The sequence below is a fragment of the Osmerus eperlanus genome, chromosome 15 (assembly GCF_963692335.1).
Source record: "Osmerus eperlanus chromosome 15, fOsmEpe2.1, whole genome shotgun sequence".
Taxonomy (NCBI): domain Eukaryota; kingdom Metazoa; phylum Chordata; class Actinopteri; order Osmeriformes; family Osmeridae; genus Osmerus; species Osmerus eperlanus.
Genome location: NC_085032.1, coordinates 13577062 through 13600074, shown reverse-complemented (window position 1 = coordinate 13600074; position 23013 = coordinate 13577062). Strand labels below are relative to the sequence as shown.

Here is a 23013-nt window from a genome sequence, read left to right as displayed (position 1 = left end):
CTGGTTGCTTTATTGTGTGCTAATGCAATAGAGAACACTTAGCAATACATGCCTCTCTCTGATGAGCTCACAAAGGCTTTCCAAGAGGGCCTGATGAAATTGTAAAAATTAGATTTCAGCTAGCTGCTAATGACTCCTAAAACAAAGGAAAATCTCAAAATAGAATTAGCCTGCCCTCCTCTTCTCTAAATACATCATATGTAAATTACTGTCATTTGGAAAAATATGCCTGCCTGGAAGGTAGAGTCTTCATTAGATATCTCAATGGGTTTGGGACTTCAAATCTAAACTCCTCCAGGACAATTAAAAAGTTTAAGCATTGAGACCACATAGGTATTATTCACAGCAACCAATCGAAAGTGTGATATTGAGATACTGTGATCCACCTTGAATCTGTTTCCGTTTACTGTTTCCATTACAGTAAAGTAAGTTGAGTACACACCAATGGTGAAATGACAAATTGTGAATTCATTTGTCGCATTTTTTACATTTCAATCCAATCAAACATTCTGTTTTAGAGGGACAAATGGCATTGTGCATTTTAGTCTAATAGACTTCTGTGAAAGTTCAAAAGGAGTTTTGTACCAAAGTACTTAAACTCTACCTTGTTTAATTCACTGAGACAGAACAACTACTCCAAGCTGGAAAATACATAAAAACTTCATCAGCCTAGCCTACCAAAGTGTTTACACAATTTCTGCCTCCAATTATTTGCCTAACAGGAGAAGAAAAGTCTCCACTTATACACTCAATGGCCATTCAAAATGCCCTCTGCTATTTGTGTAGGGCAAGCCAAACAGACATATATGACAACTTCACAGCAATTACACAGCAATTAAACAGGATAAGTCATGTTTGCAGTGCTGGCCCACTGTTTCCGAACACAAACAGTGGGGCTGCTAGTTGCCTAGCTGCAGGACATAGCTCTTGTGTGTTCCCACTGAGCAGGTAATTCACTTATGTGGGTATTGTTCTCGGATCATCCCTGTTTAACCACACAGATTTGCTGTTAGATTTGCCGAGCTTTGGGCAACCCCTTACCCCCCCTCAACATATGCAGAGGCTTCGCAGAGCAGCCGCCCCCCACCCCCACACACCACCACCACCCCCAGAGGGAAAGAGCCTGTAGGACACTTAAATGAACAAGGCCGAGAAGCAGTCAGTTAAATTAACACAATATGGAGATCAGGCTGACAAAGGATCTTTTGAACACGCACCACTAAAACACGGTAATAATAACAATGGTCTGTAACGACTGACAGTAACTGTGTGTTTGTCTTTGCAGCTAATGAGACTGAGAGTAGCAGCCTCCATCCGCCAGACTCCTGAAGGGTTCAACAGGAGCACCTGACTGGGAGCCAACACCACACTGGCAGCTGCTGGGTATTTCCACACTATCCAACAACAACTCTTTAATGTGCTCAAGGAAAGCAGCACTCTCCAATGGTTTAGGCCTTATTGATATAATGATCCACATAGTAGGTAACAGAGAGTGGGGACGCTGGTTCAGGTAATGTTATGGCCGCCAGTGAAACTGTAACACACTAACGAGTCACGCCATTGTGTTATAAATACGTTACAGTTAAGAAATAATACCCAACAAATACAGACATCTTAGCTAGCCAACAACCTGAGGTTGAAAACGTAATGCTTTATGCGAATTATTGTAAATTCACACTGTACGTGTATGAATTTCTGTATTGCAACATACAGTACACATAAACAGTGTGAACCTTTTTGATAGTTATTAATGGATATGAATTAATTAGGCCTAATGTTCTTGAAGGAGAGAAGCAACAGATTATCGTAATTGAAAGTCCATACTGTGACGAAAATAACTGATCTCGCAAACGGGCTAGACCCACTGGTGCCTTTTGCTGTCTGCGAGAACTAAATATATTTTCTGCATTCTGAATGGCATTCCATTCTGTAGCATACGTGCCAGTAGTTAACAGTGTATGAGAATAAATAGCTTTCTCAGCCAAGCCTTGAGACATGTCACAGATGGGTGTGTGTGTGTGCACGTATGTGTGTGTCTAAGTGTCTAATGTACTGAGTGGAAGGACACATACTGTGTGGACATACTGTACATAAAGAAATAACACCTGATATCAAGAACCTGATACAGCCTTTGCTTTTTATCAGCTTGCATTAAAAACAACTCTGATCACCAGACGTTCATAGTTATTGACAGGGCGCTAACCTTTCTGGCAGGCCAACAAGGCCTAATTTCTCAGGATCACCGTGTTGAGCCAAAATTATGTCACTCTGACCACCTGTTCCCTCAAAAACGTCACTAGCCTTAAGTAGTTCCGGCAGCCATCCAAAAAGTGAACTCCTGAACCGTCGTGTTTACTTCCTCATCTGTGCAGAAGCAGAAGGAGTGACTGTGTAGCAACAGCCTGGCTAATTCGGTGAGGATAGGCTAAAGCTTTAAATTAGAGCTGTGTTCTGCGCCTGTCACTCAAACTCAGACGGAAAAGTGTACTCTACCGTAGCCTATGGCTGATGCTCCTGGCCAGGCCATGTACAGCAGGAAGACCAGCTAAACAACTTCAGTGGCAAAGACCTCAAGTAGCGTTTTGCTTGTCCTACTCGGAGTTCACACATTCATCTGTGAAAATAACCAGAGAAACATTTCCCAATCTGTTTTATAAATCCATCTGTTGGTTCCTTAGCTCTGGAAACAACAGCTGGGAATACTTAGTGAGTCGTCAGTTATTTAGCTATTTGCTCTAAAAAGGTTTAATAAAATGAAAGAATAGCAGATGTGATAATTGCCTTGCAGCGGCTTCCTTATATAAGACAAATATAAGTCAAAATAGAAAAGGCAATCACCTCCATAAGATAGGCATCACTTACTAATTCCTTGTCTATTACTATTGACAGCAGGGCACACAAATAATAGCTGAGCTCAACATATCTAATCCTTTGTCTGTCAGTGGGAAGAACAAAATGCTCCTCTACTTACAGTGTCTGTCTTCAGAACGAAGTTGTATTGCAGGTGCTCTGCAAATATATATTTCCTTTGGACTGGGGTCTAAAATAACTACGCATGCACTTGTGGACCACACACCGCTATCTGTCCCGCCTGCCAAATGTGTGGTTCAGCTTATATCATTGCGCTTTATAGAAAGCTGTTTTTTTCTCTACGGTCGGCAGGCTTGAATGTGGCAAGAAAATTGATGCAATTTTGAACAAGTTTAGTCCACATTTCTTAACTTATGAAATTGAGACTGCTGTTCAGTGTCCTAGTTTTGCTTAAATAATAACAGTGTGTATGTACTCCTCATTCCATTTCTAAGTCTTTGCCTTACACGGAGTGCTTGCGTCCAACGCGACCACAAACATTGTTTCCTCCAAACGTGCTGAAACTTCTATCTGCAACTCTGCAGGTACGAATGACATTTACTCCATTGAACATGCCCCTGTTTAATGTAGTGGAATTAAGAGAGGAAACAAGCTAAGCAGTTCTCCATTCGTCTGAAACAGGCTGCAGGGGCCTTGATGAAATGACCTTACGCACGGCCTGGGGTGCTGACAGTGGGGATCAGGTTGTTCTGAGTTATTCCAGGGGTCCCGGCACACTGTGGCCCACTGTGTGACCCAGACTAGAGGCTGATAAGCTGTGGACATGGAGCCCCCCTCACCCACAATGTACAGCTCTACCTGCAGTAATGTTTCAATCTGCGGGACTGAGGGAGATCCAGACGGGCATGCAGGCAGGAGAGGGCAGTGTTCCTTAACTGACCTGCTCCGTACTGAATGATGCTAATGAAACTAAATGGATTTGATTGGAAGGAAGAATGAAAGAGGCATAGCTAAAGTATGAAGACTTTATTAAAGAGTAACTACCATTCGCTAATTGCATAATTATATTAACAGCGGTAAACAAGATTGAGTGGTACACGGTATTGAATTTTCTGTGTTCTGTACATTAAAAGCAGGTGTGAAAAGTGAATTTACTACGAGGCTACTGCTTTGAGTACTGCTACAATGCAAAACACTGAACCAGGATTGCTTTGTTTCCTCCTAAATGTGTTAAGGTGTCTATCATGTGTGAAACAGGCTATTTTTTATTCAGCAGTGCCTTTTTGACTCTGATGACATAATGCTGGAGTGAGTTAATACTGGGGGGAATTTCTGCACTCGCACTTTTATACACCTATTTAAGAACAGCAGCCTTTCACACCGAGTTCAGCAGGAAGAGCCAGTAAAACGAAACAGGCGAGACCTACAGTATTTCATAATTAATAGGTAGCAGTGAGAGTGAGAGAGGGTCTGTGCTGACGTAAAAAGGTCAACAGCATATAAAAGTGATCATTCATTCTACAGGCAATGATGAAAAAAAACAAAAAAACAAGCAGCCTATTTAATTTCTTGCCAAAATCATAACACATATGAAATATGTCCCCAGCATAATTTGTTTGCATTGCCTTGCTTTGATGGCCTAGTATGGAAGTCATTCGGTGCTGCTGTTCTCGCTGGATACAGGCTCATTTGTTACCGAGGTGGTCCCAACCTCCATTCCTGGGCGCCACCTGCAAGCTGTACTGTAAATTACTTGGCGGGCCTAATTGCCCATGTCCGCTGTATTACTATAAACCTCCAGCACTGTGCTAACTCTATTGTCAGGTACTTAATCAGGGCCAACAGATGTATTTCCCTATGCTAGCTCAAGGGAGTGACTAAGGTAAAGTAATTTGATTTTTTTTCTTCTACTGTAGTATAGTACATATTAAGAAGCCTAGTGATTCAATTATGTAATATATCATGATAGCAATGATCTCCTGCCATATACTGCATGGTGGAGCTCAGCTGGTTTGGGGAATTACCTTACCTGGGGGGTAGAGTGTCATTATGCCAATCAGGCACAGTCACACTTGACCAGTCACAGACTCAAAGTAGTGGGGGGAAATTCTTCAGTCTCCTACCTCACACGTGCAGTACTGGCTGTCTGCAACAGGCACTGGTAGATCTCAGGTCTGTCGGACAAAACCACAGTGAGGTGAAATTAGCAAAAGTAGCTACTAGCAAAAGAGACTGCATCGTGTAGTTTAATAGAGAAGGAGAGAAGGTGGGGGTGTGAAAAAAACAAACAATGGGAGGCGAAGACATAAGCAGAGAAAGTGGAACGGAGAGTATTTTGGTGGAGAAGAGAAAGAAAAATTAGAACTGGGTAATTCATCGATGCACTCTAGGAGTAAAGCGGGAGCAAAGTGAAAAAGGAGTGATCTGGAAGAGAGGATGTGGTCTGTGTAGAGATGTCAGGAGCATAATGGCTAGCTGAGTCATAGGTTATAAAAAGCTGTCATTAGGGATTCCTACCCTTAGCAGCTCATCACTGAGGACCAGTGAATTATTTATTACTCTGGAAACCTAAGTGCTCTGTTACTCAAGACTGCCTGGTTTTGTCCAACAACAAAAAAATCTTTCTTCTTCCTCCTCGGGCTTGTTTAAAAATGTGGCGTCTTTAATTATTATGATTGAAAAGTGAAGATAAAGAATGCTTTTAGGGATACACAAACAGACATTCATTTTATTAATGCGTATAATTAAGTTGTGGATGTTAGGCGTTGGGTAATTGGCAGTGGTAATGCCATTAATACACTTGTCCTTTACTAATGACGGACTTTGAGTACTGTAGTGATTCAGAGTGTTAGTGTTAATAGTTATTTATTTTGCCCCAGATCCAAATGATCATCTCATTAAAACCATGGGGCATTAATAAAGGCGTATTTGAGTGCATGGCGTTGCCTATACTTCAGTGCCATAATAAGGTTTCAGCCATACAGAGTCACACCAGTTTTCAAATGAGGCAAACCCAACCTATACATTGTAGAGTCTATTATAAACACTATTAAATAAAATGCATACTGCATCAGTGAGACATTAAGTACCTATTTCTCAAAATCAGTTTAATGTTCTTCGTTTCTGATGCCTGAGTCAGTGTAAATCAGTGAAGGCATTTTTCCTGCTTTTGTTTTTGTTCCCGGTGTATGAAAACGGTTAAAAATCCCAAGGGTCAGTGAAAATGATCCTTCTACTCCAGTCGCCTGCTCTAAGTCAGCCAAAACATTCCAGACTTCAAAAGGCCTTGGTAGGCTTTGCCTACCAAGGCCTGGCACAGGAGATCTTGGTTATTTGGATAAATTAATTTCTGGAGTCTGCCTACTTTGCAAAAGCAACCCCCCGCTTGGAAATGCACAAGGTTGGAGAAAAGAAAACACCAGCCATCTTTAAGAGTAAGGGGCGCGTTACATGAAATTGTGCTGTGGGTGTTTGCCTGCTGCTTAGCTGTGTTTACGATACAATTATGATATCATGGAGGGTTTCAGAGAGGCACATAATTGTATTTGTGGAATCAACATCTGGAGTTGTTAGGCTTAAGGGTTTCAAGTGCAGGTGAACAGGGAACTGTTATGAGCCACTCTGGTCCCTCAGAAAGGGTTAAAATAATGATTTCAAATACTGTAATATATTCTAATTGTGTGTGACGTAGAAGCACACACACACACACTGTACTATTAGCCAGCATGCCAAAAGGCACAATCATATAGATTCCTCTCCAGACAGACTGAATTGTGTTGCAGAACCACAGAAAACACACCCAGGCGAAAGGATCACTGAAAGAGAGTGAGGGGGTAATGGTTACAGTGTCAAAAGTATGCAAACAGATGAAGACAATCCAGAATTAATGGTCCAAGACATTTCCACAGTACTTGAAGAGCTGTCCAAGGACACTATATGGGAGACTGCCTGGCCCCCAGTAATTGGAGGGGCATGAAACTTCAAAAGTAAGGAGAATCCACAGGGAAACTTTTTTCTGAAGTTAAGTCTGAGCGAAAAGCCTCCAACACATAGGCCTACTGTAGAGCCTGAGAGCATGACAAATGAAAGTGAAATCATTTCACTCAGTGCTACTTTGGCATTTACTCTGCAGAAGACAAGAAGTGTTATTTTTGGTTCCTGCATGCTGACTTTTGCATTTTGGGATTCCTGGATTAGATTAAATATGTTCTGAAACACGTGATTTCAAACTATTATTATTAACTTTCCTATTTCACTGGGCCATACTTTTCACAATGCCAATTCAAGCATGTTCACAAATATTTGATTTCACATGACATGAGCTTAAAAAATGTGAACTTCATAAAATAGATGATTTACACACTAATGAATGTGTGTAGTAGTTAAAGTGCCATTTGTCATGTTCACCCCTTCTGGCCTTCTCACATGTGTTTCACAGCTCCCATGGAGCAAGTGATACTTTGAATGGACAAAGCAAGGAGGGCAGCTACTCTGTATATGCAGCCATGCCACTGTAGGAGGCTACTACAGTAGGAGCGACTCTTCAGATAATCGTCCTTGCACCCAGAGAGCACAAGCGGACAATCTTATATCCTCATATATGTAAAGGGAAAACCAAGAGAGGGAGAAAGCTGATGCTTAAAAAAGATAAACAAGCAAAAGTGAGATTATTAGAGTTGTGTTTTAGAGGAAAAGAGAGGCCACTTTTGGTCCAGTAGTTTGCTAGACTGGTTATAGAGCTAAATACCTGCTCTTGCTGAATTGATTTTGAAAGCCACATTATTCCTTTGACATAACTTACACTCCTGTCTTGACAATGTGGCTCAACAATATATCATTAAAATTAGTTCTGGTTTGAAGAAAATGAAGTAAACTCTATGACACTGGAATAGGGAAAGCAGAGTGGGAACTCAATCTTTCCAAGGTCCTATGGTCTGGGGGCATAACAGCATACATGATCCAGCCAATCCAACACAGTCTGGCTGAGGAGAAAACATTCATTTTTGCCCTGTTATCCATCAATGTCAAGTGTGGTCCATAGCAAAAAGGAAATAATTGTGTACAAAAATGAGGCTTGGCTGAGATAGAACATCGTCAGAATGGTTGAGTTAAGGGAATTTTTCATTGTAACTTAATATTTTCTTTAACATATATATATATATATATATATTTTTACTTGACTCAAGAAAACGACATCTACTGTTAATTTACAGTACATTAATGATCGACCACCACATTTTGTTTAGTGAGCTGAAACATGTAGCGGGTTTGAATCACCACAAAAGTCCTCGAATGATGTGAGTGGTAATGCCTCCACCTTTAAGCATCAATACGAAAGCCTTAAAGCACATCGAGATAGTGTGCTTGTGGAAGGGTATTAGGTCGAAAAGTAAACTAGCCTACTGTATACATTTAGACGACTATTATGTTGTCGAAGGGTATTCCAGGAACATGAGGGGCTAGATTTTAAATAGTACATTTTAACGAACTTTCACGAGTCTATAGTCAAATCATCATCACGTGCAACAAGTTTTCCAAACTTTTTTGGGCGCTTCTTATCTATTCATAATGTTTGGCTTTAACAGTATATATTGCATGGCGAAGTACTGTATGCTATAGGACACAGTTCAAAAACGTAATTGAGTATTACTGCATGGCTACTCACAGTTGCTCTTTCCAGGTATTGTTGATTCTTCCGCGATAGGCGACAAAATCAAATAGCCTAACTTGAGCCAGACCAACTCTAGCTCTCTTTAAGGTATCGCTGTACGTTACACTATAAAATTAGCCCATGTTTTCTCAGTGGCTAAATATGTGAGTCCTTTTTTCCAAATATGTATTAATTCACTCTTCAACACGTGCGTGCATACACCGAAATAGATATCTTCCTGAAAGAAAAGACAATTCGAATTCAGAATGACTTTGACTTAATGTATTAAATTTCAAGGTAATTCAACAGACTCTAATATTATGTAAATTATACCATACATTTTGCAGTGTTGGTTATGTGTAAAATATATAGGCTATTTCAGTTTTTGTTGATTTCAAATCACAGTATCACATTGTTCCTGCCTTTTACTCTTTCAAACCATCTTTTCTAATTTATTGGATCATATCATCACTAATTTAATAGAAAAACTTGTTTTATTGTTTTTATTACATTAGGCTACTACAGTGAAAAAAAAATCCTAGTCCTACCCATTATTGCTAGTTTAAAGATGGTGTAGGTAATGTTGTTGAGAAGCACTTTTTTGTCATAACTTCACATCTTGATAGCAACCAATACATCTAAAGGTGAGACGGTAATATGATATCAATCCGACATCTGTGGGCGTCGCAGGACTGTAATAAATACCACAAATCATTAAGACCGTTCCGAGACTAATGATTGGATGGGCTACCTGTCTGTCTACCTACCTGCGCACACTCTGCCCCTGCACTTAATGCGCGTTAATGTAGTTTTCAATCAGACTAGGCAGAGGTATGCTAATCAACCGAGCTAGAGGCAAAAGAATGGCGGAGAAAGAGCAGGCAACAAATCCAATTCCAGATTTCATAGTTAAAATACGAAAGAGAAAACAGACAGTAGTTGAAAGGGCTACCAGAAAAAATAGATTGGATTAAGCAAGAAGTAAAACCAGAGTCAATATCAGTATTGTTTTTCCACGCTGGACAGAACTGAGAGATTTAAAGGGGCCGCAAAGCGACGCCATGTTAGCCGTAAATCTCATGGACAGGTAAGTTATCTGTTTTGTTGTATTCTGGGGGTAATTTCTTTGAAAGTCTATCATAGAATTTCCCAATACTAACATGCTAGCTTGAAAGTAGTGAGAACTAACGTTAGCCATGTTTATGTTCATTATGATAGTGTTGTGTGTGTTCTTACATAAATCGTTGAGAAAAAAACGATGTAGTTCTCTCTCTTTCGTGGACTAAAGACGAGTCTCAGTCCCGGCAGGCAGCGCGTTCATGTGTTTTGTGGGAGTGGCTTTGAAGGGAGGGGGTGGAATATTCTAGTTTGAATCATTTGGGAAAGAAGCTAAAATAGCTAGCTTCGCAAAATTTGCCGACACCAGCTTTGTAGTCGTATGAGTTGTCATTATTGGACATTTTATTGCCTAGACAGGATTATTCACCCCCCCCCCTCTCTCTCTCCCCCCCCCTCTCCCCTCCCCTCCTCTCTCTCTCACTTCCATGTAGTAATCAACAAAATGCGCCCCCTGTTACTACTTGACAAAACCCACGTGGATCCGCATCATGAGGACTCATTAACCCTTGTGTTATCTTCGGGTCATTCTGACCCATCAGTCATTGTGACCCACCGTCGTATTGTGACAAATTTACCTCATACAAAAACAAAGTGAAGCATTTTCTTTTAACTGTCGGGCTGTCTCAGACCCCCCACATTGGAATGGTTAAAAGAAAATTATTTGTATTTGTTTTTGTATTGGGTAAAATTGGGTAAACACAACGATGGTTCGTTATGAACCTTTGGGTCATGTGACCCGAAGGCAGCACGAGGGTTAAGAACATGCATCAGAGATGATCCTACTGCATTTCTTCAGAAAGTACTTGACACAAAGCATTTTCTTTTCCATATAGTATCTCCTATATTCCATTATGCTAGTATTGAGAGTCTGGGCAATTTTTTATCTGTCTGCCTACAGCCCACTGTACCACACTGACTTGTAACACCTTGATATTAGATCAGACAGGTGATGTTGTAAGCCTAAGCCTGTTCTATAAATATTTCAGTCATGGCAGTAACAGGAATGGCATTTCTGTTAACAGGAATTTCCATACAGGCGGCATACAAGCAGTTTTCATTTGACTCCTCCTTGGTTAATAATGACACATGATTTGATAACCCTAAGATGATAAAGGCATTCAGTTATACATTACGGGACAATTCTGATTCATTGCAACATCAAGTGGCTGCAGATCTAATCTGTTTAAGTATGATAATGCACTCATACTGGGGTCCATGGCCCTCATATCTACAGATCGGCCCACACACCTGCAAATGAACAGATGAGAGAGAGAGACAGAGAGAGAGAGAGACAGAGACAGAGAGAGAGCTGAATATCCTTGAGAGCCTTTCTTAATTTCTTCGTGCTCCATCTGTTGAAATGATAAAGTGCAGCCATAATGGAACACAACCAGATTAAATTAATCAGGTTTGTCCATTACACTGCTCCAGGCCCTCCATAGATGATTGCAATTTTCTCTGTCAAGCCCATTATTGTAAGATCTGTTTAGCGGCTGATGCAATTAAAATGGACTTAATGTAAATTTAACAATACAAATAACACTTCTGCTCATGTATGTTTGGAGGGGGCCAGCTTGGAAGGTCCAGTAGTGCAACGATAAACACCCCCTGTAACCATTTTTAACTTCAAACAAACCAGAGTGCTATTTGATTAGCGTGAACTCTGTGATCAATAACTATGTTTCGTGTTTTCATGTTCTCAGTGATGTCAAAGGATCCGGTTGCACAGACCACCCCTGTCTGGACGACGGCTAAAGGAACACAACACCTTCCACATGAGTATCATATCCCTGGATCACTTGGAGCTGGAGTGAGCTTTGATAGAGTTGTTCTGGTGAAAGCATGAGAGTTTTGCCCCTTCTCTTGAGTATTTGAGTCTCTCTGTCTCTCTCTTTCAGCAGACCTCAGAGAATTCGATTAATTTTTCCGGAGTTGATCTAATATCTTTCTCATTGGTTGCTTCCTCCAGCTGGATTGTGTCACCGCCAGGGGACCAGGATACACGGAAGTGTGCTTAACGGGAGGCAATCCCAGCCTAGAGCACAAAGCTCCCACCACCCTTTAAACACGGGAACTACGGCTCTGTCATGCAGAAAATGTCAGGCGCTCTATTCTCAACTCCTCTATAACCTTTTGATTTATGCTATATGTTAAAAGAGAACAATTCACTGATGTTTTCTTTGTGCACAGACACTGTTCCGGATAGTCTAGAGGCAGGTTTGGTGATACCTCTGCAGGAACCATGCTGTTCTTTCAGAACTGGAACCACATCTGTTTTTTGTGATATCTGGTCGGTTTTTAGGTCTGAACTTATAGTTATTGTGGCTAAAATGAAGAATTACCATAGCCAATCAGACAATACACTTTATTACATTATATGGTGCATTTCATTTAGGTAAAACAGGTGTTTTGAGTTAGAATCCTATCAAGTTACGGGGAAAGTGAAATAACCTGCACCTGGAGAAAGTACATTGTTTCTTTTGATACAAAAAGGCGGAGGCACACTTTTGGTCTTAATACCCCTTTTTTTCTTCATCCTTTTTACAGAGGACAACGCGATTTACAATACCTGGAGAGGAGCCCGGGTAACTGGAGTGGTTGAGGGTTGGTGTGCCCAGTGGAGGCACTATTCACATTCAGTTCATTCCAGTCAGCATGACAACCCAACAACAAGTCAATCAATCACCTGTTGCGTGCCAGTCTCGCAGTCTCTGTGCTTTAAAAGCAACAGTACACCTGGTGGAGGCACAGACAAGAGACACGACTGGCTTGTTTCTCATCAGAGTCATCAGAGCTTTTGCACTGGACATACCTCCAGACACAGCAAACACACGTGAATACAAATTCCCTGAAAATGAGAAAGGGACAATTCTGTAAGTGAAATTAAATTGGTAATTTACAATCTACTTTACTTCTGAGACTACTGTTCAAATTCCACTGTGCAAATCAAAACACATGGGCCTAAGATTATGGGGCGAGGAGGGACAACTGCCAACTCAAATACTTATGCAGGTAGGTAAGCAAAATGTTCTGAAAAATGTGGCTCAATCTTTCCTTCATCAGTGGTTATATTGGAGAGGAAGTATGGTCAACGTTTCAGGCCTGAACACACAATAATGAGCACCCCACTCCAAAAATGTTTAATGCAAACATACTCTGAGTAAAGGCAACTGTCCTGACGCCAAAGTCTTCCCTCGGATCCCACAAAGAACCTGTATAAGGGTATGTGTAGCAGTCTGGGATGGAACCTGCAATCATATCACCTTACTTTGCATGTGCAGTGTGCTGTAAGGCAGAACACCCTGTTTCTACTGATCGTCAATATGATGACAACTCTTCTGTTTTCATGACTCCTGCATAGCAGTCAATCATGATTCTGCTTTGGCCCTGTCTTGAAGCTCACTTTGGAAGGTGTGTGGACCTCTATGTGTTACCAGGGAAGGGTCTACTGAAGCATGTCCATAGCTGGCAGCGCTCTGCCCTATCATGCAGGACATTTTCTTTGCCATAGCAGAAGAGTAGACTGTTTTGTATATAGTGCTGTGCCAGTCAGTTCTTGGCAGGTGATAATAGGAAAATCCTGTTTGAAAATCCCAGATGTGTTTGTCAGAAAATGAGTCATAGGTTTCAGAGCTAAAAACCCTGCCTTGAGGAATAAGGGGGAGCGAATGTCTAGGTGACAGTGTTCTTGGCTGGATGACAAATCCACAGCTGTGCCACCCGCAACCAACTTCAGATCAGACACAAACTGTTCCCGTTTGATCAGAAAATGATAGCATCTAAAACATGTTTTAAACAACTGGATGCATATGCCACTGTCTTAAATCAAAACAACAAGATATGCTCCCAAACTGTCAGTACTCCCTGTAACTTCAGCCCTCCAGCACTACCTTGTTTTGGTCATCCTTGGCTGGTTTACATCATGGTTCTATGGCGTCACCAACAGAAAGCAAAGGCTCATGGAATGCACCCTCTTGTGAGTTAACAATGATAAAATGACTTACAATCCCTAACATAAACTCAACACAAACACAAAACAGCAACACATAGGCCTATAACCGACCTGATTTTACACACCTTCAGCTCCACCACCTTCAATCTATTTACATGAAGAACCATGTCTCTGTTGGGGAAAAGGGTAAGGTCCAGACAAAATCGAAGGAAGGTCAGTTGGCCCCGTAGCAATGGGGCAGTAGATGTGGCTCATTGAGCAGACGGATAGTGAGCATGTGGATTAAACAGCATTTAGCCACACTTGTCTCCCAGGATATTCTTTGGCATTGTGCAAGTACACCCCGAGCCAAAGCCCATCTCACATATTGACAGAGGAGCCAGAAAAAACAAAAGTGTTTTTGCTTTTCTGAGGGCCGAGAAAAAAAAAAAGAGAAAGAGAAATGAAGATGTAGTGGAGAGAAACAGTAGTCCCTCAGCCACGGCCTTACTAGATCCATATGCGAGGCTTAGAGGCAGGAAATACCCACAATTCAGTGTAATCAGGGTGGAGGCCGCCTAACCCATTGGAGTAGTCCTGGTGGAACTGATTGGGCGCCATTAGGACTGCCCAGGCCTGAATAGGCAGCACACACAAAAAAGTTTAACATTTTCATGAGGCTGAAGACCTGATCATGGAAATAGGAACAAGCTCTATCTACCATGAAAACTAGACAAAGTCTATTATGTTTTGTTTAGGTTCATCCCTACAAATCAGAGCCTCATTTGGCTTAATTACGACACATCTTTAGTTGGGATGTCCAGCAACATGTTTACTCTGAATAACAGAGCAACCTAAAGACTTCAGTGTCAATGCGGAGAAGTAGATAGCTTAGATGTACGTAATTCACTTTGACTTTGGCTTGAAGAAAACAAGAAGGTTTGCCTGTTTTTCGGGTGCCATTTCACAAAGTACTCAACTGTCTGCTTTACTGCGGTATAATCAACTAACCACACAAACGAATCATGGCAAACTGCAGTGTGTTCCTCGAAACACAACAGTTGTTTGACAGACTGGTGGTGTGGTTTCATGATGGGGAATAACCGCTGGCATGCTTAACCCTCGTGCTGCCTTCGGGTCACATGACCCAAAGGTTCATAACGAACCATCGTTGTGTTTACCCAATTTTACCCAATACAAAAACAAATAAAAATAATTTTCTTTTAACCTTCGCAATGTTGGGGGTCTGAGACAGCCCAACGGTTAAAAGAAAATGCTTCACTTTGTTTTTGTATGCGGTAAAGTTGTTGCAATACGACGGTGGGTCACAATGACTGATGGGTCAGAACGACCCGAAGATAACACAAGGGTTAACCATAACAGCACTTCCTCCTAGCCAGTTAGCATGCTAGCCATAGCCTTTTGTGTCAAAAATAAAGAAAGGGTTTCCCCTTATGAACAGCCGCTGTTTGGCTTGCTGTCTCCAGCCTGACTTTTATGAAGCCAGAGGGAGTTGGATTGTTTACTGATGCCTGGATGTTATGTCCCTGGAAAGAAGGAGTGTGGGGATGTCAGTTCAGGATTGAAAACCATGGAGACTGACAGCTGAGTGGCTCAAGAGGAGAGAGCATCTGCCATTGGTTTAACGTGTGACCCAATAAAGAGATCTCTGGCATGGGTGCCAAGATCCCTGAAACACTCACAGTTGTCCTTCTGCAAGCGCACACACACGTGAACACACGGGCATACATGATCACACACGCAGAAACTCAACTCGCTGAAAAAAGGGAGGACTGGTATAGTTAAATCGTTGATTTGTACCTCTCTCAACTCTCACAAGCCCCCGGTGTCCCCTGCCCCCGCTCCCTACCTCCCACACGATTCTCAGGTCAACAGAAAGCTCAATATGAGGCGCGTCTGGTCGACTGTGACAGCATATGGTTATCCACTCTAGCTGTCTAGAGACACTGGTACTTCAAATGTGGTATGTCCAATAAACAATAGACTAAAGGACTTACTCAATCACAGTTGGTGCTGCTTGAAATATAATACATTGTAGTGGAGATTTAAGCATCTCTGATTCACAATACAGTTACTATTACATGATGTAAATTATCATCTAGTTCCAAGAAATAAATTATGTTGATGAACCCGCGCCGCCCCCACCATCTTATTTACTCAATTTACTCTCCTATCCTTTCACTGTGTGTGTGAAAAAAAGTTTTTAAAAGTTTGAGGAACAAAAATTCGAAGAAAAGTGTGTCAAAAAGGATTCCTGGCGAATGCAGTGCGTGTCTACAGTTTATTTTTATATTAATATGATGTAAGGTCCAGTTACCAGTGTGACACTAAAACAGGTAGTAGTAATGGTTACTTTTTACCACGAGAGGGGCATCAAAGGATGATCATTAGTCCTGTAGAGCAATCGATGCCATTCAATAACCGGACGGTTGGAGTGGATAATGCTGCCTTCACGTGCTAGTCAGAGAATCCTATTTCTCATTTGTAAATTCGAGATTACGAGGATGTCATGTTCAAGTGCTTGTTGTCGGAGCGATGTTAAAAATGGCGGACACAAAATTTGGCTGCACCTTCATATTGTGGAAAATCCTTTTTTGATTCCATTATGCACCTTCTAGAGGTGGAAATGGACGCAACAAATAGATTAAAATCATGTACACAAACAACAGCTAACAATAGTTGCACTGTTAAAAATAAACAATTACATACCTTCCACTACCGAACCAGTCCTCTTCTCCACCATGTTGAAAGTTGAAAGGTCATTCAACTCGGGAACTCGGGTATCAAAAGTATCTCTGAGTTACCCACTGGTAACGACTTGAAGGGGCGTTCATGTAACTTCCATAGAGTTGGGTAACTTCCCAGTCTGAAACTCGTATTTTATTTACCATCATTCCGATAGCGTGTGAAGGCAGCGCGAGACAGTTTTCCATACTTACAGCGCTGATAGCCGGTCACATGACCCCCAAATCTGCAGACAAGGAAGTTGTTTCTGACAGGTAATGATCGCTAGATGGCACTTCTTGCTTGGGGAAATGGCATGGTTGGAAAATGTAATTGCCTTGTCAATCTGTCAACAGGATAGGAGGTGATATAGTAAAAAAATAAAACCTCTGTAGTTAAATATCCTCTTTAGTTAATTATAATATTCTTTGTTCATGACAATTTTTTCAAACTGTAACATAAATGTACCATTGTAGATAATTGGTAATTCATTTCCAGTAGATGGGAGATGTGCTGCTGATGGGTTGGCAGGAGTGATGGAGACAGAGGGGGAGAAAGAGTGATGGAGACATCTGCCCAGACTGATAGCATCTCTGGGAGAAGAACCCCTGGGAGTGAGGGAGGAGTTATCTATTAGAGTTTCTCCACCACGCTCCAGGAGAGTGCCCATCAGAGTCTTTCCCATCTCCTCTCTTACTCCTCTCACGAAAGGGGAAAGGCTAATGGCTCTGCTTCAATCCTTGCTTTCTTTTTCTTTCCTATCAATCTGACTCTCAGTCGTTCTGCTCGTCCAGTACCTCCAACCTTGCTCCCTTGCCGCTCAACCTCGCCGCTCTCTTGTTCCATCCTCTACATTTATCTTTCCGTCTCTCTCCTCTCCTGTCCTTTCTTCCTACCTATCAACCTACTTGTTCTCTTTTCTTCTTCCGCTAAAGGATCTCCAGGATCGATAGTGCTCAGCCTGTGCCTTAACACTGCCCCTTCAGCGAGCCGGGTCATAAATCAGCAACAGCCTCTTTCCTTCTCCTCCAGGAAGGATGATTCCTCCACAGAAAAACATGTCCGCCAGGCGCAACCCGGCCGGAAAGGTGAGGACAGTTTAACTGGCTCGCCCAAACAACATCACCAAATCCCAAAGCCAGGACTACAAAAGACAAGGATTCCTAATAGTTTCAGGGGGAAGAGGTAGAGGGATACACAAGAGGATAAATAAGATGGCCACATAAAGCTGTCACCTGAGGGTATGCACAACACAAGCTGTCCCACACACATGGGAACATGGGTCAAAACTCCCTATGAGAGATGTTCCAGCTGAAAGATAATGTTTTTAAAAGTGAACTATTTAAGCAGAGCAATGACTGGGCCACCGGAATTTCGTTCTATTATTCTTTAATGGAGCCCCTCGGATGTCTTGCGGTTGAAATATTTCAACACATTAAGACTTTTTCCGCACTAAAACAAATACTTGGATTGTCCTGGTCCAATTGTGTATTATTTGAATAGTTTAGTTCACACAAACCACCAGTCACTTGAGGGTCTAGAGACGAGGAAACAACAGAACTGAACTCTTTCCACTTGGTCAACAGTACCAGACTTTTACTGTTGAACGTTATTGAACACTAACAGTCAGGCCAGTGATGTCAACCTACAGTTTTGTATGTGTTCAACTCAAATCACAGAGCTAGCTATCTTAATTCACTCAAAAAAAGTGGTTCCTCTAAATTTTGACTATCAAATAAAACATCCTAACTGCACACATATGTTTGATAGTGAAAGCTGGAAAAGAAGCTTTGAAGATTCCAACAGTGTGCATCTGGGCCCTCTTCTCTCGGCGCTCCTCTGTGTGAGTCTCCCCCTTGACTCCTGGCTGCAGCAGAAAGCCCCCTAACCCCGAGGCGTGAGTGAGGGCCCCCAAGGTGACCCTCCAGTCTCTCCACATCCATCCCCAGCTCCCCCCACAGGGGTAAGCCCCGAGACACGCCTGACATTTTTAAGCTGTAATTTATGCATCCCGGCCACATCAGCAAGGGTGCACTTCTCAGACGCTACAATAACGGATACAGGGCGAGGGACCATAAAAGAAAGAGAAAAGAGAATAGGGGGGGAAACATGTTGCTCAGGCCTTTTAAAGATCTAGGGGCCTTAGTTTGTCAACTGAGCCTGGTATAAGGCTGTCCCCATAGAGCTGGACTCAACAGTGATTACAAATAGTGCTCCAGCATCTTCAAGACATCAAAGGTGGTATGGGGAAGGTGAGTCACCCTCAGCGGGGGAGCCTGATATATGGAGCGAGGAGGCGGGAAGTAGGAGACAATATGAGGCTCGTTGAGGGGGTTTTGCGGAAACCTCCTGCACAAACTTTCAGTGCTCTGTGTGTGCCCTGCTGACCCCTGTTTCTGCGCTGGCTCGGTGCAAATCTTGTCAGAGGAGGGAAATGTGGATGCTGCAAGTTCTGCTTAACTGTGGTTGGAAAAAGTCTGAAATCATACAATGAAGGTGACAGTAATTATTACATGTGGAGAAGAACATGTTATTAAATTATACAGCATATCATATGAATAACACATAAAGAACACATGAATAACATTAGCAATTTAAATGAGGCGTCTACCATATCTTTGATACTTTTCCTGATTCTGTCCATTCCTTTCCTTCCATGTTGTTTTAGGAGCAGAGCTCCAGGAGTCAAACTAAGTTTTGACCTCAACAATTTATGCTTTGGAGCCAATTTATCATTTTTAGTTGTTCATTTGTTTAAAGGACTTGAGTGTGCCCTACCACATATAAAAGCCACTAATTGATTTGCGTCAATGACAGCAGAGGCCCTTTCAATTTCACATCTAGGATCCTCTCTGTCTAGCCTCTCCCACCAGTAACATACACAGACAGGCCATTTTGTCTCTGCATTCAGATAACCAAAACACAGATAAGTGGAGACTCTCGTGAGACAATGGCTTTCTTATTGCAAGTGTGGGTAATCGTCCAGTTGGGCCGGGGGGGGGGGGGGGTGTGGGGCAGCGTTGTGTTTTGGCAAATTGCGCCAGATTCATCTGGCTATAGGCATCCCCTTTCCTGCCGGCTGCTCAGGTTACCTCGGGCCCATCACAGTGCAGGGTCTTATCGCTCTAGCCACTCTCAATAGCCAGGGCCGATGCTAAGATTTCAGGTGCTGGCCCACCCCTCCAGAGGAACAGGTGTCCCCTCTGTCTGCCTGCAGTAGGGGTCCGCTGCTGGAAGCATGGGAAAGGGCAGGCAGCGCTGTGGTTCTACCCCACTGGACAGGTAACAGTAGGCCTTTGAGTTCTGGCTGAATTCAGCTAAATTGGCATCCTAAAGAAGCGGGTGGAAGTGGCTGGAAGTAGAGAATAAAGAACGGAAATTCTCCCCAACCAATTCCTATTGGTTTGATGAGCTGAAGCGGCCAAGGATACAATGGGATAGTAGAGAGACCAGTTAGGATTGTCCATTGTATCTTAAAAGGCTGTTTTAGAGACTGATAACTCTCAAAAGAAGTACTAGTAGAGGCGATAAAGGTGTAGCCAGAGAACAGGTAATCTCATGAGTGATCAGACCTTTCTCATGGGTAGAAAACTAACTAGTTTGTACCATTGTACGCAACAGTATAAAGTAAATTAGGCTTGAAGTCTCTATAAGAACAATGGAAAAGGAATATGCATGTTTTGAAACACTGTACCATTTAGGTTAAGGCTCAGTCATGCAGCTGGGTTAGAGCAGTGTCCCTTTGGAAAAACATTTTTTTAAGTAAACAGCCAACAGCAGTTTATGTGACACAGTAACCACATTGAGTTGGCGGCCATTTTGGAAGGAGATCAAAAGAACAGCCGTGTCCCCCCGGAGCCTTCTGTCTGCTGGGAGGAAGTGTGATCAATGGCACAGGTGTGGAGAGAGTGCAGCAGGCCAGGTAAACACCTCTGAGGCCTACACCTCCCAACTCAGTTGAAGAAAACAAATCAGTCAGAGGACTGACATATGAATGTAAAATAAAACAAGAATCTCATCATATTATTTTCCCATTAAACATTAATTGTTGCGTTCTATAACGCAGATAATGCAATATTTCCTAAAATTAATAACACTAATAATTCAGTTCTAAATGATTTGTCTGAAGTTTGCTTGCATAATCAATTCAGCCCGAATGAAGACGTGCAGCTCTGTGTTGTGAAAGTGTTTGTCATGGTAGCAGAGTTACTAATCCCTGTAAATGTTTTCTAAATGCCCTAACACACGTACGATCTCCAGTCCCAGCCCATTCATAAACGTCAGTGAAGTCATCTCAGTCTATCTAAGCCTCTAGGAAGCTAGGGGTCGGGGACAAAGACATTTGCAAATGTCATTAGCGACCTCTCTGCTCCAATCGGAGCCCTGGTGATAATATATTGATGGAGACTGTCATTAAAAACAGTTTTCAGGCTCCTTGCGGATTCATTTGCACTGACCCAGAATGCAGTATTTTCTTAACACGAGCAGCGGGTTGCTTTGATGTTATCTGCTTATCCAAACAGGGGAGGGCCCGCCGCCTGGCCCAGCCTGTGGCCGCCTCGGTCCCGCGGACGACGGCTACGATTAATCATTGTGAAAACTGCGAGAGCGCGCTCATAAATCGCCCCGCCGGTCCTTAAACAGGAGAGTCCCCGGGCGCCCCCCCCGTCATTTATCAACACTCTCCCACTCCGGATGTAGAGTAAATAAAACTGTGGATATGGGGGGAGGAAGGGGAGGAGGGGAGGGAGGGAGTGGGGGTTCAGCTATGTGATGTTGGAGCATATCAAGAAGGACATAATGACTTTATTCTCTGAGCGATGTGTTTTTCTCCAGACTTGCCCCATGGAGATAGAGTGGCTGCCTAACGTTTCCCTCAAGTGGAGATGGAGGGAAATGCATGTCCATTAGGCTGGATGCTCCTGTCTCTTGGGCTGCTCTGAGTTCATCCACAGCACACAACCACAGGAAGGTGGCTGGAGGAACTAAGTAAAGATTCTGGTCATTTTTTGTCAAACAAAACAAAGAGAAGGCTTATTGCTTGAGTTAACTTTTACCTTACCTCCTCCCTCCTCCCTCATCTCACATCTCAGCCCGGTGAAACATCGAAATACAGGAGGTTCTAGGGTTCCGAGTTCAAAACTGGGGTCATTAGAGGAGACTGCAGATTTCTTTCAAGTAAGAAGAAAATTGTAATGAGTGTGAATGGAGCGTCACGGCCAGTCTGAACATTGACAAAGGACTGAATCAGGTTTCACACACACACACACAATCCTACTCAGAAATAGCTTCAGGATGTCATTAGTTGTAATTTCAGGGGTCAGGAGTTTATCTTTGAACTCCCCCTCCAACTTTCACCTGCCCAAAAGTAATCCCTTTGGGGAAGATGCACCTGTGTCTAGTTGTGAGTGTCATACCATCACCTGTGTCTAGTTGTGAGTGTCATACCATCACCTGGGGTTGTGTACAGAGTAAAGAAACTATTAGTGATGTGAATATTTTTTGCAGTAATTCATTTGTGAAGAAAATATATTCTACTCAACATCAACAAAAGGCAGGGTATACACAGTACAGTATATATAATCACACTGTATGTAGTGTAATAACAAATGCTGACTCGATCCACCTACAATGTGTTGCATCAAACCTTAGATCTCAGATGCAATACCAGTGAGGGATTAACAATTGATCCAACTTTCCCAGGGTCCCACACCCAGAGGGGGAGGGGGGTTACATGGGTCCCTGTGTCTGGCTACACAGGCCTGCTATGAGGGGCTGGGAGAGGCTGCGCCAGAAAGCACTATCTCCATCATCAGTACGCGCCAGGCCTGTCCTCACGCTGGCAACCCAACAAAGCCTGCCTGGAGACAGATGACAGCGTCACAAAAGACAACACAGGTGGCTGCAGACCACCAGGAGCAGAAAGGGCCTGACGACACGAAGGCCTGTGGGAGAGAGGCAGGGAGGGGATGAGAGGGAGAAGATGACAAATGGGGGAGGGGTGAGAGGAGGTTCTGAGAAAGGGGAGAATGGAAAAGGGGTGGAGGGAGGGAGAGAGAGAGACGGACAGAGAAAGAGAGACAAACAAAGAAGAGGAATTAAAGGATGGAATGAAAGAAAAGAGATGGACACAGAGAAACTCCCTCTTTAGCTCCTCTTTGAGGAGATTAGGATGGTTGATGTCCTGTTTGACCAAACTGTTTGACTCTGTTTCTAAAAAGAACCGGTATATTTTAAAGTGTTAAAGTGTAAACGTTTGTTAGAGGTGAATATGTGTCTCTTTTGTTCAGTGAAGGTCAATGAAGCGCACTCTTGTTGGAATAATGGTTGGCATCACTTTTATTTTTGTTTTAGAATCCATTCCCAGCAACAGAAAGAGCCGGCTCTCAAATGACACAATAATGTTGCTTATTTCTGAGATGACTCCTTTATCCTATTTCTTTTAACAATGCCATTCAACAATGATAGAGTTCCGGTCCAAATTGCGATTACATGCCCTCCTTTCAAACGGTTCTCCTCCGATCAAGATAAATCTCTCAGTAGGAGGACTCATATGTATACCTAACTTTGAACTGAGACTGAGAAGTTTTAGTGCTGTGACCCCAATCCACTCCTCCTTATAAAGTGCACTGAACTTTTGTCCAGACAGCACAATCCGTGGATCAAATTCTTCAACGTGATGGGGAATTTCTGGAACCAGTCGATCTTCACTGCGTGGATGGACCTCCAGTGGGGTTTAGCGCAATGGATAAAGCCT

General features: G+C 42.6%; 2 protein-coding genes and 1 long non-coding RNA gene across 3 annotated transcripts in view; 1 reads left to right on the top strand and 2 right to left on the bottom strand.

Moving 5' to 3' along the window:
• The window catches only part of eya1 (EYA transcriptional coactivator and phosphatase 1), a 59889-nt gene extending 54904 nt beyond the window's left edge, over window positions 1-4985 (bottom strand). Inside the window, exon 1 of the mRNA XM_062480361.1 lies at window positions 4935-4985. The gene's annotated coding sequence lies outside the window, so the exon portion shown is untranslated. The remainder of the gene's footprint in view (window positions 1-4934) is intronic.
• LOC134034771 (musculin) overlaps window positions 1-23013 on the bottom strand; it is a 76205-nt gene that overhangs the window by 42235 nt on the left and 10957 nt on the right. The window lies entirely within an intron of this gene.
• On the top strand, window positions 10334-12498 carry LOC134034772 (uncharacterized). The gene is made up of 4 exons (XR_009932270.1): window positions 10334-10379; window positions 10815-10988; window positions 11284-11390; window positions 11550-12498. It is a non-coding gene; the product is annotated as an uncharacterized LOC134034772 (long non-coding RNA).